The sequence below is a fragment of the Triticum dicoccoides genome, chromosome 5B (genome assembly GCF_002162155.2).
Source record: "Triticum dicoccoides isolate Atlit2015 ecotype Zavitan chromosome 5B, WEW_v2.0, whole genome shotgun sequence".
Taxonomy (NCBI): domain Eukaryota; kingdom Viridiplantae; phylum Streptophyta; class Magnoliopsida; order Poales; family Poaceae; genus Triticum; species Triticum dicoccoides.
Genome location: NC_041389.1, coordinates 60,385,179 through 60,401,562, shown reverse-complemented (window position 1 = coordinate 60,401,562; position 16,384 = coordinate 60,385,179). Strand labels below are relative to the sequence as shown.

At 46.9% G+C, this 16,384-nt stretch overlaps 1 long non-coding RNA gene and 1 pseudogene across 1 annotated transcript; both read right to left on the bottom strand.

Annotated features, from left to right (window-relative positions):
• Positions 1-10,562: 10,562 nt before the first annotated feature.
• Positions 10,563-11,687, bottom strand: LOC119309072 (annotated as a pseudogene).
• Positions 11,688-13,004: 1,317 nt separating this feature from the next.
• LOC119307368 lies at positions 13,005-15,565 on the bottom strand. The gene is made up of 3 exons (XR_005149276.1): positions 15,396-15,565; positions 15,125-15,287; positions 13,005-13,607 (listed from the first exon to the last, which is right to left on the bottom strand). It is a non-coding gene; the product is annotated as an uncharacterized LOC119307368 (long non-coding RNA).
• Between the last annotated feature and the right edge of the window lie 819 nt (positions 15,566-16,384).

Here is a 16,384-nt window from a genome sequence, read left to right as displayed (position 1 = left end):
ATAGAATTGGGCCACAATATCAGCATCATAGTCCTTGTTGAATTGCATGATCCCGAGAATGTTCAGCTAAGTGCACATCTGAAGAGCTTCACCAAAGTAGTCAGGATCATTCTCCATATGCTCGGTGTCGATGGAGTGCACGTTGACATAGAGATTCTTCTTGGCTTTGAGGACATCAAAATAGATGGCAAACTGAAACCTGTTCCAGAACAGACGGTTGACCAAATTGGGATCTTGATCTTCCTCATACGGGTTGCGGCGGCGCCTTGCCCAGAACTCCTTGGGCGGCATTTCTGGCACGGTTTTGGTTTGCTTTGGCTTGACCCCAGGCTTCTTCTGCAGCTGGGGAGGAGGTGGAGCACTAGAAGATCCCCCGGCAGGCTCAGTGGTGCGGTAGCGCTTGGACGAAGCACGACCGGGGTTGACACGACGAGCCTGATGCTCAGGAACCTCATCACCTGGAACCACACACACAAAACACGCAAACAACCAGAAAGAAAGAGCATAAGCCACAAACACGAACAAAGGGGATCACTGAGAGGTAGGAGTAGGTTGGAATCTGGTAGAGAGCGGTAGTACCGTGACCCTTGGGCGGTAGTACCGCTCCAAGCGGTAGTACCGCTCTAGAGAGCGGTAGTACTGCTCAGAGCGGTAGTACCGCTCTGGGAGAGCGGTAGTACCGCTCGAGGCGGGGAAACAACAGTTTCCTACTACCGTGGTCAGATCCGGTACTTCCGTCCTATCAAATTCAAAAATACTCCAACCAAACACTAATCCAAACTGCCTAGAAGCATTCTCCATCCTACTCAAGCCTAGATTTGGCCAAAAATCTAAAGATGCAACCGCTACTGCCCCTAAGAAGCTAGATTGGAAACCTAGACAAAAAGAACAAGAGAACGGGGGCAATACCGGCATCCATGGCAAGAGGACAAGGTGGGGATCGTCTCCACCGAAGGGAATGGAGAGGGACGGCCCGGAGAGGGAGATCCGCCGGAGCCCTCCCGCGGAGCCGGTTGCTGGAGAGAGAGAAGAACAGGAGAGGGGGCGTGCGAATGGGTATGGGGGAGAAGAAACTCCCCCTGCCCCGATATAACCCCCACCCGCGCCTCTCAGTGGTAGTACCGCACTGGAGGGCGGTAGTACCGCTTGGAGCGATAGTACCGCTCGCCAGCGGCGGTAGTACCGCCAGCAACCAAAAAAACTTCTAGGCAAACAAACAAATGCAAACACACCGAGAAGAACGGGAAGGCAAAGACAAGAGAAAGACCAACAAGACAACACACACGAAACAACGAACCAAACCCCACTCCTTCAAAACAAACAACAACAAAAAGGAGCGAGCTCAGGCCTCTCTCAAGAGAGGGCGGTGGCCAGAGCCACCTATGTTTGAGTCAATTGGTATGGCACCGCGAAGAATTATCCTTGGGCCCATGACCAAAACTCGTCTTTGAAGCACAAGTACCATAAAAAATGGTTAATGTGAAAGAGTTGATCGTTTTATGCATAATGGGGGGAGGGAGAGTTCATTGAGAGAAAAACACTCCCCCTATGTCCATGCCTACACCTAAACTAGACAACAGATTGAGTGTGGTGGGGGGTGCACGGGTTCAAGTCACATTGCTCAAATCAATGATATTTAGCTCATGCCTTAACTCGCGAAATCTTGCTTCATCCAAGGGCTTCGTGAAAATATCTGCAAGGTTATCATGAGTGTTGACATACTTGAGCTCGATCTCCCCTCGCCTAATGTGATCCCGGATGAAGTGATATCAAATCTCAATGTGCTTCGTCTTGAAGTGTTGCACCGGGTTGAGAGAAATCTTGATGGCACTTTCATTATCACACCAAAGAGGCACTTTGTCACAAATGACACAGTACTCCTTTAAAGTTTGCCTCATCCATAGGAGTTGAGCACAACAACTACCGGCCGCCACATACTCCGCTTCGGTGGACGAGAGAGACACACAACTTTGCTTCTTCGAGGACCAACTTACCAAAGAGCAACCAAGAAATTGGCATCCTTCGGAAGTGGACTTCCTATCCACTTTGTCTCCCGCCCAATCGGAATCCGTGAAGCCTTCAAGCTTGAAGTTTGCTCCTCTTGGGTACCATAAGCCAAAGTTTGAGGTATGAGCCAAATATCGAAAGATTCACTTGACCGCCACAAAGTGACTTTCCTTTGGTGCGGCTTGAAAACGTGCACACATCCCCACACTCAACATGATATCCGGTCTAGATGCACAAAGGTAAAGCAAGGAGCCAATCATGGAGCGATATACCTTTTGATCCACCGCTTTACCATTGGGATCGATGTCAAGTTGGCACTTGGTAGGCATTGGTGTAGTAGCCGGTTTGACGTCACTAAGCTTGAATCTTTTAAGCATGTCTTGAGTGTATTTGGCTTGGTTAATGAAGGTTCCTTATCTTCTTTGTTTGATGTCAAATCCAAGGAAGAACTTCAACTCTCCCATCGAAGACATCTTGAACTTGGAGGTCATGAGAGCGGCAAATTCCTCATTGAAAGCTTTGTTAGGAGAACCAAAGATAATGTCATCAACATATAGTTGGCATACAAACAACTCCCCTTTGACCTTCTTAGTAAAAAGAGTGGGATCGATTTGTCCTACTTCAAATCCACGATCTTGTAGCAACTCGGTAAGGTGGTCATACCACGCACGTGGGGCTTGTTTAAGGCCATAGAGTGCCTTATCGAGTTGATACACATGATCCAGGAAGTAGGGGTCCTCGAACCCGGGGGGTTGCTTGACATAGACCAACTCATTAATGGGACCATTAAGAAAAGCACTTTTCACATCCATTTGTTGCAACTTAAAGTTGTGATGGGAAGCATAAGCAATCAACAAACGAATGGATTCAAGACGAGCAACGGGAGCAAAGGTTTCACCGTAGTCGATACCCTCGACTTGGGGGTAGCCTTGTGCTACCAATCTTGCCTTGTTGCGAATGATGTTCCCATGAGCATCTTGCTTGTTCTTGAAGATCCACTTTGTTCCAATGACGTTGTGGTTCCCCGATGGCCTTGGCACCAATCTCCAAACTTTGTTGTACTCGAAGTTGTTGAGTTCTTCATGCATGGCATTGAGCCAATCCGAGTCTTCGAGCGCCTCATAGACCTTTTGGGGTTCAACACAAGAGACAAACGCGTGATGTTCACAATAGTTTGCTAATTGTCTACGAGTGCTTACCCCCTTTCTTAGGCTTCCAAATACATTTTCCATGAGATGGCCTTGAGTGGTGAGCTTGGAAGCAATCTTTGCGGCACGACGCTCTAATTCCTCCTCGGATGTGGAGGGAGGGTTGACTTGATCATCTTGAGCACCGTCTTGAGCTTGTTCTTGATCTTGAGCTTGAGTTTGCTCTTGATCTTGAACTTGCTCGAGGGGGAGAACTTGACCTTGGGCATCATTTAGAGGTTCACCACCATCTTGAGGTTGATCTTGCCCTTGGTATTGTTCACAAGGTTGAGGGCCTTCACTTTGTTCTTCGGAAGCGTGTGGGTCTTGATGAGGTGATGGCTCTACTTGAGTAGAGCATTGTCCTTCTCCTTCGGCCACAAGGGGTTCCTCAATGGGTAGGATTTGACCAATACCCATTCTTCTTATGGCTTGGGGAGGAATTTCATCACCTACATCATAAGTACCACTTTGCTCCACTTGGGAGCCGTTATTTTCGTCAAACTCCACGTTACACGTCTCCTCAATGAGTCCGCTGGACTTGTTGAGAACACGGTAAGCATGAGAGTTTGTAGCATAACCAACAAATATGCCCTCATGAGCTCTAGCTTCAAATTTAGACAAACGAACACCTTTCTTGAGAATGAAACACTTACACCCGAACACCCAGAAGTACTTGAGATTGGGCTTGTTCCCGGTGAGTATCTCATACGGAGTCTTGTTCAAGCCTTTGCGGAGATAGAGCCGATTGGATGCATGACAAGCTGTGTTGATGGCTTCGGCCCAGAAGTTGTATGGAGACTTGAACTCCGCCATCATGGTCCTTGCCGCATCCATCAACGTCCGGTTCTTCCTCTCCGCAACACCATTTTGTTGAGGGGTATATGGTGCGGAATATTGGTGCTTGATCCCTTCATCACTAAGAAACTCATCCAAGGTGTAGTTCTTGAACTCGGTGCCGTTGCCACTTCTTATTGTCAAGATCTTTGCATTGTGTTGACGTTGAGCTTCATTTGCAAAGTTGATGAAGGTTTGTTGAGTCTCACTCTTCCTCTTGAAGAAGTATACCCAAGTGTATCTTGAATAATCATCCACAATCACCAAGCAATACTTTCTCCCTCCAAGACTATCAAAGGATGGAGGCCCGAAGAGATCCATGTGAAGGAGCTCCAAGGGTCTCTTCGAGTAGATGATGGTTGAAGGAGGGTGAGCCTTTTCATGAAGCTTTCCTTCGATACAAGCACTGCAAGCACGATCTTTGGCAAAACTAACATTTGTTAGTCCACGAATATGGTCCCCCTTTAGAAGACTTTGCAAAGATATCATATTGACGTGGGCTAAACGGCGATGCCAAAGCCATCCCACATCAACTTTAGCCATTAGGCATGTCGCGGTCTTAGTGGGTTGCTCCGAGAAGTTAACCACATAGAGACCGTTCTCGACATGCCCAACAAAGGCTACTTTAAGAGTCTTGCTCCACAAGAGGGCCACGGTATCAATATCAAAGAAGGTGGCAAAACCCATGAGTGCGAGTTGACGAACGGAAAGTAAATTGAACGCAAGGGACTCAACAAGCATGACTTTCTCGATCGTTAGATCATGGGAAATGACAACCTTGCCAAGACCCAATACCTTAGAATGTGAGGCATCACCCCATTCGACATTGGTGGGCATAGATGGGATATTGTGCACGTCCACCACCAAGTCCTTGCTCCCGGTCATATGATTTTTTGCTCCACTGTCGAGCAACCATGATCCCCCACCGGAAGCAAACACCTACAAGAGATCAATGCTTGGTTTTAGGTACCCATTGAGTAATGGGTCCTTTGATGTTAGTAACAAGGGTCTTAGGAACCCAAATAGACCATTCAATGTACTCATAAGGAGAACCAACAAATTTAGCATAAACATGTCCATCACTAGCACGACACAACACATAAGAGGGGTTAAAGTCGCCGGCTTTGTTGGGAGAGATGGCGTTGCGCTCTTTGGCTTCATCGCTCTTCCCATTGTTCTTCTTCTCCTTAGGAGCACCTTCTCCCTCCTTCACAAAGGTTTGCGTGAGCGGAGGAGGTCGATTGGTCTTGCTCTTCTTCTCCTTGTTCTTCTTCTTGTTCTTGGACTTGGGTGCGAACCCAACTCCCTCCTTTCCCAAAACTTCCTTTTGATTGCTCAAAAGGTCATTTAGGTTCTTCTCGCCTTGTATGGATGACACAAGACCTTTCTCGAGTTGTTCCTTCAACTTGGCATTTTCCTCCACAAGATGCACATGCTCACAACATGGGTTAGTAGCATTTGCATTATCAATTAAGACCATGTGAGGAAATGTGGCCTTTTCCTTAGTTAGCTTAACTTGGAGTTGAGCATGAGACTCCTTGAGGGTGGCATGAGCACTTTTCAAGACCTTGTGGGCCTTGTCAAGTACATCAAACTCCTCCGTGAGTCTAACATGATCAACCCCAAGTTTAGCCTTCTCGGAAGCTAGAACATGAGACACAACAAGAGCATGATCAAGATCTTTCTTTAGTTTAGCGTGACCATCGTTGTGTGACTCCTCAAGAGCCAAACGATGCTCACGCTCTTCCTCAAGAGCATTAGAGAGATCCGATATCTCATCGGCATAGTCATGGCTATGACTTTCCATCTTAGTGATGGTTTCTTCATGAGCCTCGATCATGTCATTGGCTTCACCAAGTTGTTCCAAGAGAGCAACGAAATGCTTCTTGGATTTGCCCTTGAGCTTACTCATGAAGGACTCAAATTCATTGATCTCTTCATTAGACCCCTTACCATTATCAAAGTCATCCGTTGAAGGAGGGTTAGGAATAATGGTGGTTTTGATGTTGGGGGTTACCTTGTTGGTGTCCTTAGCCATGAGGCACTTGGCGGTGATGTTCTCGTTAGGTGCATCGAATAGAGACACCCGAGGAGTTGAGACAATGGCAACGGATGCCATGGCCATTGTTTCACCATCTTCATCATCATCGTCATCCTCGCGGTATTCTTCTTGAACCACCAACCCGCGAGAAGGAGTCTTCTTGGTGAAGTTGTTCTTGTTGGGGAAGGACTTGGCTTTGTCTTTTCGAATGAACTTGCCACCATTGTCTTCCCGCTTCTCTTATGGACAGTCCGCAACGAAATGACTGACATTGCCACAGTTGAAACAAGTTCTAACTCGTTGCTTCCCTTTGAGGCCACTTGAGTTGTTCTTGTTGAAGTTGGGTCTTGTAGTCTTCTTACTCCAAAACTGTCTTGAGGCAAGAGCCATGTGCTCATGATAATCATACTTTGTGTCCTCGGGGTTGCTCTCCTCATCTTCCTCTTCTTCTTCTTCTTCCACACTAACCTTGGCCTTCAAGGCAAGATTGGGCTTCTTTGCCCTTTGGGAACGGAGCACCGCATTGTCGGCGGTCTTATCCAAGATGTTCATTGCAATGAACTCATCCAACACTTCACCAGAGGTCATGGAGTGGAAGTCCGGTCTTTGGCGGATGACGGAGGACATGGCCTTGTTGTAGGGCATCATGGCCTTGAGGAACTTGCGCTTGATCCAATTGTCATCCGTGTCTTTACTCCCATGATCTCGGAGTGCGACCGCAAGTTTGGTCACTCTTCGAAAGAGCTCACGAGGTTCTTCATCCTCTTTCATTGCAAACTCATCGGCTTCATCTTGCACCACTTCATAGTTGGAGCGTTGAATGCTAGCACTTCCTCTATACATACGCTCGACTCACTTCCATGCTTCTTTAGCCATGACATGAGGTCGAAGATGAGGGAGATCTTCGGGAAGGATAGCATCTTGGATGATGAAGAGAGCACTCTCATTGAATTGGTTGTCCACTTCTTCTCGAGGGGTGAAGTTGCTTGGATCATGAGGATAGAAACCTTCTTCAATAATTCTCCAAAGGTTAGTATTCACATGTTTTAAATGACGCTTGAAGCGATAGACCCAAGAATCAAAATCCTCATTTTTCACATATTTAGGAGGAGGACCGGCATGATTCAAATGCGTAGAGGGGATCGGTCCTTTATACACCGGGGGTTCCACATGGGCATAGATGCCGGTGCCATTTCTACCACTAGTAGACGGACTCTTTTCACTATTAGCTTCCCCCTTGTCGGGGTTAGCATCCGTCACCTTGTTAGTGGGATCACCCACTTTCATCGGCAAGGTAGATAGTTTGAGTCCCTCTAGGAATTCAGTAAACATGCTTTTAACCTCGGCCGTCATGGAGGTTTTCAATGTGTCTAAAGCCACATTGAATTCCTCACGAGAGACCGAGGTTCCCCCTTCGGCCGAAGACGAGATGGGATTCACACCGGAGTGTTCCTCCGCACCGTCGTTGACGTCAACCATACTCTTCGGATGGTAAAGTCCTTAATAAAGAGACGAGGCTCTGATATCAATTGAAAGGATCGATATGGTTGACTAGAGGGGGGGGGGGTGAATAGGCAACTAACAATTTTTAAGCTTTTCTTTACCAAATTAAACTTTGCAACAAAATAGGTTGTCTAGATGTGCAACTAGGTGAGCAACCTATATGATGCAATAACAACTAGCACACAAGCAAGCAAGGATGTAACAACAAGTAGGCTTGCAAAAGTAAAGGCACGAAATAACCAAGAGTGGAGCCGGTGGAGACGAGGATGTGTTACCGGAGTTCCTTCCTTTTAAGGGGAAGTACGTCTCCGTTAGAGCGGTGTGGAGGCACAATGCTCCCCAAGAAGCCACTAGGGCCACCGTATTCTCCTCACGCCCTCACACAATGCGAGGTGCCGTGAATCCACTATTGGTGCCCTTGAAGGCGGCGACCGAACCTTTACACGCAAGGTTGGGGCAATCTCCACACCAATCGGAGGCTCCCAACAACAACAACAACACCACGAAGCTTCACCACAATGGAGTATGGCTTCGAGGTGACCTCAATCGTCTAGGGTGCTCAACACCCAAGAGTAACAAGATCCGCAAGGGATAAGTGGGGGAATCGAATTTCTCTTGGTGGAAGTGTAGATCTGGGCCCTCTCAACCAATCCCGAGCAAATCAACAAGTTTGATTGGCTAGGAAGAGAGATCGGGCGAAAATGGAGCTTTGAGCAACAATGGAGCTTTTGGGGAAAGAGGTGGGTCAACTAGGAGGAAGAAGACCCCTTTAAATAGTGGGGGAACACATCCAACCGTTACCCCACTGAGCAGCCCCGCACAGGGCGGTACTACCGCTAGGGAAGGGCAGTACTACCGCTGAGAGCGGTACTACCGCTCCCTACCCAGCGGTACTACCGCGCTGAAGAGGAAGTCAGGCCACTGGCCCTAGAGCGGTACTACCGCGGGAGTAGAGTGGTACTACTGCTCAGAGCGGTACTACCGCTTCTACTGCCGCTACTAGTGCCGCAAAACCCGACACGAGAAAACACCGTCTCGAATCGAGGCGGCAGTAGGCGCGGTACTACGCGGTACTACGGCCGAAGCCCGCGAGCGGTACTACCGCTCTTCGGAGCGGTACTACCGCTGGGGGGCTTCGGCGGTACTACCGCTGTAGACCGCGGTACTACCGCTGGCACAGGGCGAAGCAGGTACGGAAGAGAGGTGCAGCTCCAAAGATGCGAAAGGAAGACGACGGGTGTGATAAGGATGTGTACGTGTTGATTCCACCCTAGTCTTACCAAAGCGGATCCCCTCTTAATAGTACGGAGACTCCTACGAAACTAGTCCACCAACAACGAAATGCAGGAGCTACACCGTCTTGAATAAAAACACCGAGGGGAGGAAATCGTCTCGTGCCAATGGATGATTCTCTGAAAGAACTTAACGCACACGATTAGTCCGCAAAAGTATTGTCATCAATCACCAAAACCACTATGGGATAAATAAGCCCTTACAGTTTCCGAGAGGCACGGCCGTGCCTCTCAGGGAAGCAAAACCGCGCCTCTCATGGAAGGAAAAAAAAAGAGAAATCACGTTTTTTTTTTCGTTTTCTAGAGGCACGGTGGCTGTGCCTCTCGCGTAAGCAAAGCCGTGCCTCTTATGAAAGGAAAATAAAAGAGAAATCATGTTTTTTTCAGTTTCTTGGAGGCACAGTTGTGGCTCTCGTAGAAGCAAATATGTGCCTCTCGCAGAAGGAAAAAAAAACCGCGTTTTTGCATTATTTTTATTTTTATTTTGCCGATAAGCTAAGGAAGACCAATGGAAAACCGAAAAGCCGGATAAAAAAAATCAAAAAAGCAGAAAACACGTGCAGAAAAAAAATCTGGAGAAAGTACCCAGAGCGCGACACGTGGCGGCGGCTGAGAGCGCGCCGGGCTCCCGAAGGAGCCCTCCTCAATTAGTTGCTCTCCTATTTACTGGGGTAGATCGCTGAGTACCCACGTATCACGTACCCTCTCGCGCGCAAGGCTCCCGAAGGTGCACTCCTCAATTAGTTGCTCTCCTATTTACCGGGTAGATCGTTGAGTACCCACCTATCACGTACCCTCTCGCGTTCCAGGCTCTTATAGGAGCGCTCCTCAATTAGTTGCTCTCATTTTACCGGGTAGGTCGCTGAGTACCCACGTATCACGTACCCTCTCGCGCGCCCGGCCTCTCTGTGGGCTGAACCGATTTTCCCTTTTTTTTCTTTCTTATTTCTTAGTTTTTCTTCTGATATTTCCTATATTTTATTTTTCTTTTGTGTTTTTACCTTATTTTCTTAAAAAAAATTGTGAACATTTCTTAAAATGTAAGAACATTTTTTAAATTTGTCAAGATTTTTTGAACCCATGATATTTTTATTCCTGAACAATTATTGGGAATTCGTGAACAATTTTTGAATGCACAAACATATTTTTCAAATCGTGAATGTTTTAAGAAAATCTTGAATATTTTTTAATTCATGAACCCTTTTTAATGAACATTTATTGAATCCTCGGACCTTTTTTGAATTCATGAACATTTTTGTGAATTTGTGACTTTTTTGAAATTCATGAACATTTTTTGAATTCACAAAAAATGTAATTATGGACATTTTTTAATCCAGGAACTTTTAAAATTTTGAGAACTTTTTTGAATTCATAAAGATTTTACAAACTCATATACCATTTTTCAAATTCATGAACATTTTTTGGAATTTGTTTTTTGTTTGAAATCCAAACATGGGTTGGCTCAAAGCGCTCGCCGGTGGCATGAGGGGTGCACGATAGACCCCCGCGCGAACTAGGAAGTCTCTAGATTACACGATAAGCAAGATGATAATGAAGAAGAAGAAAAAGAAAGGTTACAAACGCCGGCACCGTCCGAGTCCTCTAGGAAGAAGATCAGAAGATATACTTCTGCATAAGACTAGTACTCCCTCCGTAAACTAATATAAGAGCATTTAGATCATTATTTTAATGATCTAAACGCTCTTACATTAGTTTAGAGAGGGAGTAATTTTTTTGGAGAGAGCCAATGGGCACAACAAACCATAGATAATCGGGGTTCGAAATTCTGATCCTCAGATAGCAGGCCAGTCATCTACATCTACTCGCGGCCCGTACGCTCCTCCTCGTCCTCTTGGCCTTGGGTGCGCAGCGCGAAGCGGCAGAGCGGGCAGAGGTGGCTGACGCTGAGCCACATGGAGATGCAGTCCTCGTGGAACGCGTGGGAGCAGTGCATCCTCCTCAGCGCCACGCCCTCCTCGAAGGCCTCCATGCACACGGAGCAGCCCTTCTCCCTCGCCTCGCCGGCCGTGATCCTGGGCAGGCCAGCGATGGCCTTCTCCGACGCCGGGACGGTGCCGAAGCCGCCGTTCCTGGACGGCGCCGCGACTGGCGGATCGTACGTCCGCCGTTCCTGGACGGCACCGCGGCGGCCACTGGAAAGGATTGGGTCTTGGCGCACCCACGGCCACGGGCTCCGGCCGCATCGGGTCGAAACATGAGTGCGGCGTCCAAAACACCGCCGTGGCGGTGCCGCGGGCTTAATTAGTTCGCTGCTGCTCAGGCCACCAGCGCAATCGAGGTGGAGATTTATTTTATTCATGATGATCAACTTACATAGATTCACGGGAGGTCGATACTTGTATAGATTCACGCGAACGCTGGGGCGAGGTCCTTTTCGACTCGGTGCCGGTGTCGGCCTCGTGTCGCCTGCAAATTCCATGCCATGTCGGATCCCTCCCTTCGAATCTCGGGAGCTGAACTGCGTTTTGTTTTTCATGAAAAATGATTTACTGCACGATTTTCACACGACACTAACGAAAGCCGCTCTATGCAATCTGCCGCGCCTCCGCGTCGCGCCAGGGCATGAACAGCAGTCTAGATAGGTTCCGTCTGTAGCGGAAAATACCAATGGTGGCCGCGCTACAGGCAGGCCTTAATCTCAGTCGTCGGACCACCATGGGCTCAGTCGTCGGACCACCATGGGGAGATCCGTGCGGGCAGGGTATAGGGCAAGTATTCGATTTATTTTTGGGCTGTATTGGATCAGCGATGGCCCACGCACATGCAAAAGCAGGTAGGCCTCTTACACGCAGCTGACATGTACGCACATCGTTGGTCGCGGTAGTACTCCTGCACAATGCGCGTGGATACATGTACGAGCTGTTCATGCACGTCGTGGACGTTTTGTGGCCGAGCGAAGAGCACCAACAGGCAAAGGTGCCTACGTGCAGCCTTTGGGTCCAGTGAAACACCAACAAGTGTTTACCACTACGTTACTAATCAAGTATTTGGGCGTGATGTTTGATTTCACCATCGCACTGGCCACAGATGTGCTTAAAATCGATAAACACTGACATCGAACTGCAGTTTGTGTCATTTGTACTACCAGCCAGCAGAATCCAAGCAACCTAGTTACACGCGTTATTACATTGAACCAGATAGATCAATCAGTTTTATCCCCGAGTAACCACGCTTATATGTACAAGTGTTCTGAATTAGCCATAGGTTTCAGGAGAGAGGCCCGATCCAATGCTACAGCTATCCGCCGCGATCTGTGCTTCCCTTTCCTCAGTCTGTCACTTCCCCGAATTTACTATGCCCTCCCAAGAAAAAGTTTTGGGGAGCAGCGCCTCCATCACTTGTCACTTCGCAGTCCAACGGCATGTGTTCGTCCAGCATGCAAACTGCTCATCTAGGAGACCAGGTGGAGTGGCGTGCACACATACAAGATGAGCAAGGAAGAAACTGATTCAGTTAACATGCCTCATTGGCCATTGCTCACACGATCGATTTAACACTAACTTTTTCATCGAGTCATTCGTTATTTTCTTCGATTCCAAGTCATAATCTATCTATTTTATCCCGTGATTATATTTTAGAAAGGGAGTAAGCACGGAACCCAGTCAACCAGCACCTGCAGATACGTAGCTGTAGACCATGGAACTCATCAACACTCATGTTACTCTGCTACAGACATTCAATGCCTGTACCACACTTGTGCTCGACAAAGGGCGCGCGCGTGCTCTCCCCTGCCAGCCGGTTTCAAAGTGCAATGGAGAGAACCCTACAAAAGCTATGACATCGTATTGTCAATTCATCTGGCGTAACAACACGCCCTGTTTAAAACGATAAACCTAGCTTCCATGCCATTACTGAGTTGAATAGATTGAAAAAAATGAACTCGTATGAACCTGGTTGCCATGTCACACATAAATAAATGGAGAAGAATCATTTGCATGGCTAAATGTTGACACAACTAAGCATGCTACCACAAAAATTCTTAAAAACAGCAGTTTGGTACTGGAAACAACAACGTAGCCAATGTAGTTTGCACAGAATAGACAAGTGCGTTTAGAAATAAAAGGAACATTAAGTAGTATTTACGCACCCCTGGCCAGCAGCCTGATCACATGCGCAGATAGAAAAACAACCATTTTTTGTTTCAGCGGCAGCAACTACATTTTTTGCTAGTGGGCACAGTACATGGATTAAGAAAACTATGCAGTATACACTAGCACCGGCCAAGTAAACCGGCTGGAACATCACAATCCAGTTCAGGCAAGTTGTTCCACTACAAGAAAGACAAAGTTTGCAGCATTTGGGATTTTATGGGAAGAAACATTACAAAGGATCAGCACATCAATCCTTAGTCTAGAGGAAGTTTGGTTCGAATGGACCGCTCTTTTTAGCGCCTCAAGCATTGCAACGATGGCCGACCACCCCACAGTTTGTGCATTTCGGCAATTTCCTTGGAGCCTTCGGCACATCACCTCTTTGGGGGCAAGTTGCACCCTTGTGGCCCTGCACTCGGCAGATCGTGCAAAACCCAAACCCAGTTTTCCATGAGTAGTGGTTGTAGAACTCATAAGCCTCATCCAATGAATCAAAACTTGTGCCAATTTTGGGATTGACAACATATGCCCATCCCCCTTCTCTGCGTAAGCGTGCACAGATTATTCAAGAGCTATCTTCCTGTCAGCTTTCATCTCCCTCTCATCAGGTGCTTTCCCAATCCTAACCCTGAAGCAATGTCTCACAACAAAAAGACAGAATTATAAAAATCGACATGCTGTGTACAAACAAAGGGATTTGCACTAAACAACTTGCGATGCAATGCTTCACCAACGCCAAAATAAGAAGACCACCCGCTGCAGTTTCAAACTAAAAATAAATAAAATCATGTACACCCAACTGACACTTGGAAATCCCCTAAACTAGGGTCTCTATGGAAAAAAATGGACCAACCAACCACTGTCACTGTTTTTGTTCTCCAAGTACATGTATCAAAGAGAAATCTTCCAAATATCAGGTATTATACCAATTCTAATTCAGTCATGTCCCGCCCACCAAAAACCATACTTCATCACAAATCTTCCAGATAAACAATTATTACACCACTACTTACTTAATGCCGTGCCTTCCACTGAATCCAAATTCACCAAATAAACACTATGATATGAACTGAATCCGAACCCAATCCAGCCGACGCTTGGAAATCCCCTAAACCATGATTGTGTATGCCACAAAAAATGGACCAATCTGCCACTCTCACTGGTTTTGTTGTCCAAGTACATGTATCAGAAGAAATCTCCCTAATAACAAATATCATACCAATTCTAATTCAATACTTTCCATCCCAACAAAACCAATACTTCATCACAGTTCTTGCCAATAACCAGTATTAAGAAACTACTTATTTAATCTGTGCCTTCAAATGAAACCAAGCTCATCAAATAAACACTCTTAAGATAGACACTAAATCCAATCCCACTCGAGCATTTTTTCATTGCAGACAGACACTGAGTCGGAAAATCAACATTTTCCACAAAATTTATTACTCACTGTATCATGCTCGCCCTCCCTCCACAAATGCCAGAAACCTAACTAATTCTTTTACCAGAACAACTAGCCCTAACAATCCAGATAAAAACAAGGCAATCAGTGACATTTCTTCTAAATGCCAACAACACTAACAACACACATTTTCCCTGTGGTACAGAGAAAATATCCAAAACAGCACACCCCCATCTGAAGCAACTTGTACCCTAACAAATTTGCACTGGAACTATAACAGCACACTCCCGTCCAGCACCATTTTCGCCACACCAACATGCTAATCAACTTGCATGCTAGCTAGCCAAATCCAACTAACTGAATCCGAACCCAGTCTGAACAAAATCCAGAACTAAAACACAGAAAACTGAATCCGAATGCTTCCTGTGTCTCACAGAAATAATTCCTAACAACAAGAATTTTCCACTGAAACCAAGCTCACCAAATAAAATGTTGCAACATATATACTGAAATCCAAACCCAATCCATCACTTTTTTCATTTTTGCAGGCGTACACTGATTCGGCAAAATCCAACCATATTCGCCCCAACAGAAGTACTGAAGCTAACGCACATCCTAACTGAAACCAAAAGTTCATTTTTACCTGCCAAAGTGAGCTAGACAACACACCTACGATGCAGGATCACTTGCTGAACAGCCGCAAAATCACATGAGCAAATACATAGAAAAGTTTTCTTACTAACCTCCGTGTCTACTCTAGCCACTCGTAGTTTCAGAGCACACCTCGTATCTGTCTCCATCTCCGTTTTCCTTTTCTTCGTCTGTCTTGTCGATGTCTAAACCTGCTGCACTGATGGAATCCTGGAACTCCACTGGGAAGACAGAACCATTCACACGGAGACACCCCTGCGAGAATCAAATCTAGCCACATGAGCAAGTACTTTCCAATCCCACGCCGTTGAATCCAGACGCAAGAGAGAGAAGAAGGGAATCAGCGCAGCAAAACGAACATACCCGTCGAGCTCGAGGCCGTCGGTGGACATATTGCCGGAGCACAGTCGCCGCCGCCGTGCCCGTGTGTATGAAGGAGAATGGGGTGGGGAGCGAATCCTGTCCCGTGGCTCTATCTGCTCCACAAGGTAAGCCCGAGCGGGGTGGGGTGGGGTCTGACGGAGTCGCATTGGATCCATTTACCTTTTTTTTTTAGACAAAGATCCATTTACCTGTGCTGTTTTGAACCACCCAACATGTCCCAAATTCCCGTCGCAGGGCACACCTCCCTTTCCAGGCCCGGGAATAGCTCCACCCGATGGGTCGAACACAATACGCCTACGCGCAGATAGGAGTATTATGGGCCGTATTTCCCTCACTAGGCCTGGCAACGCAGCTGCTACGAACTGACAGGTTTCGAATCCCAAGGCCCAAACAGATGAGCCGGATTCCGGCCTGCCTGTAGCTCGGCCACCAAAAGCCCTCACTCCCGTCTGTGGCCCCTTTCCATGTCAGATATAGTCTCTATAGTTATCTACTACACATAGCTTTTACAATGGATCGTCTATTTAGTTGTCTGTATCGCGGCTAAAATCATGGGGTGGTTGGATAGAATCTGGATGGAAAAACTGCTCGATGCAGACACCCCTTCGAACAACGGGAGGATGGACGTCGCTAAGCAGCAATCTTTGTGCAATTAGACGATCGGTAATTGTAAAGACAGGTAGTTTCTCTCTCCTCTTTCTATTTCCATCACGTAATCAAATGTCTTACGTGTACTTGCTTACCAGCTGAGTCAACCCCCATTGTACATGCCCTCAACCCAATATATGTGAAAATGCCATGCCGCCACCCAATGTTCGCTAGGGACTGGCGTCCTTTAATTCACACATAAGGAAACAACGGCACTACAATAGACTCAATTCATATGCATGTTCGAGGTGGTATTTCATAATTTGATTGCTTGCAATGGTAATTTAACAACTGTGATGCTAATTTTCTTGCATGCGACA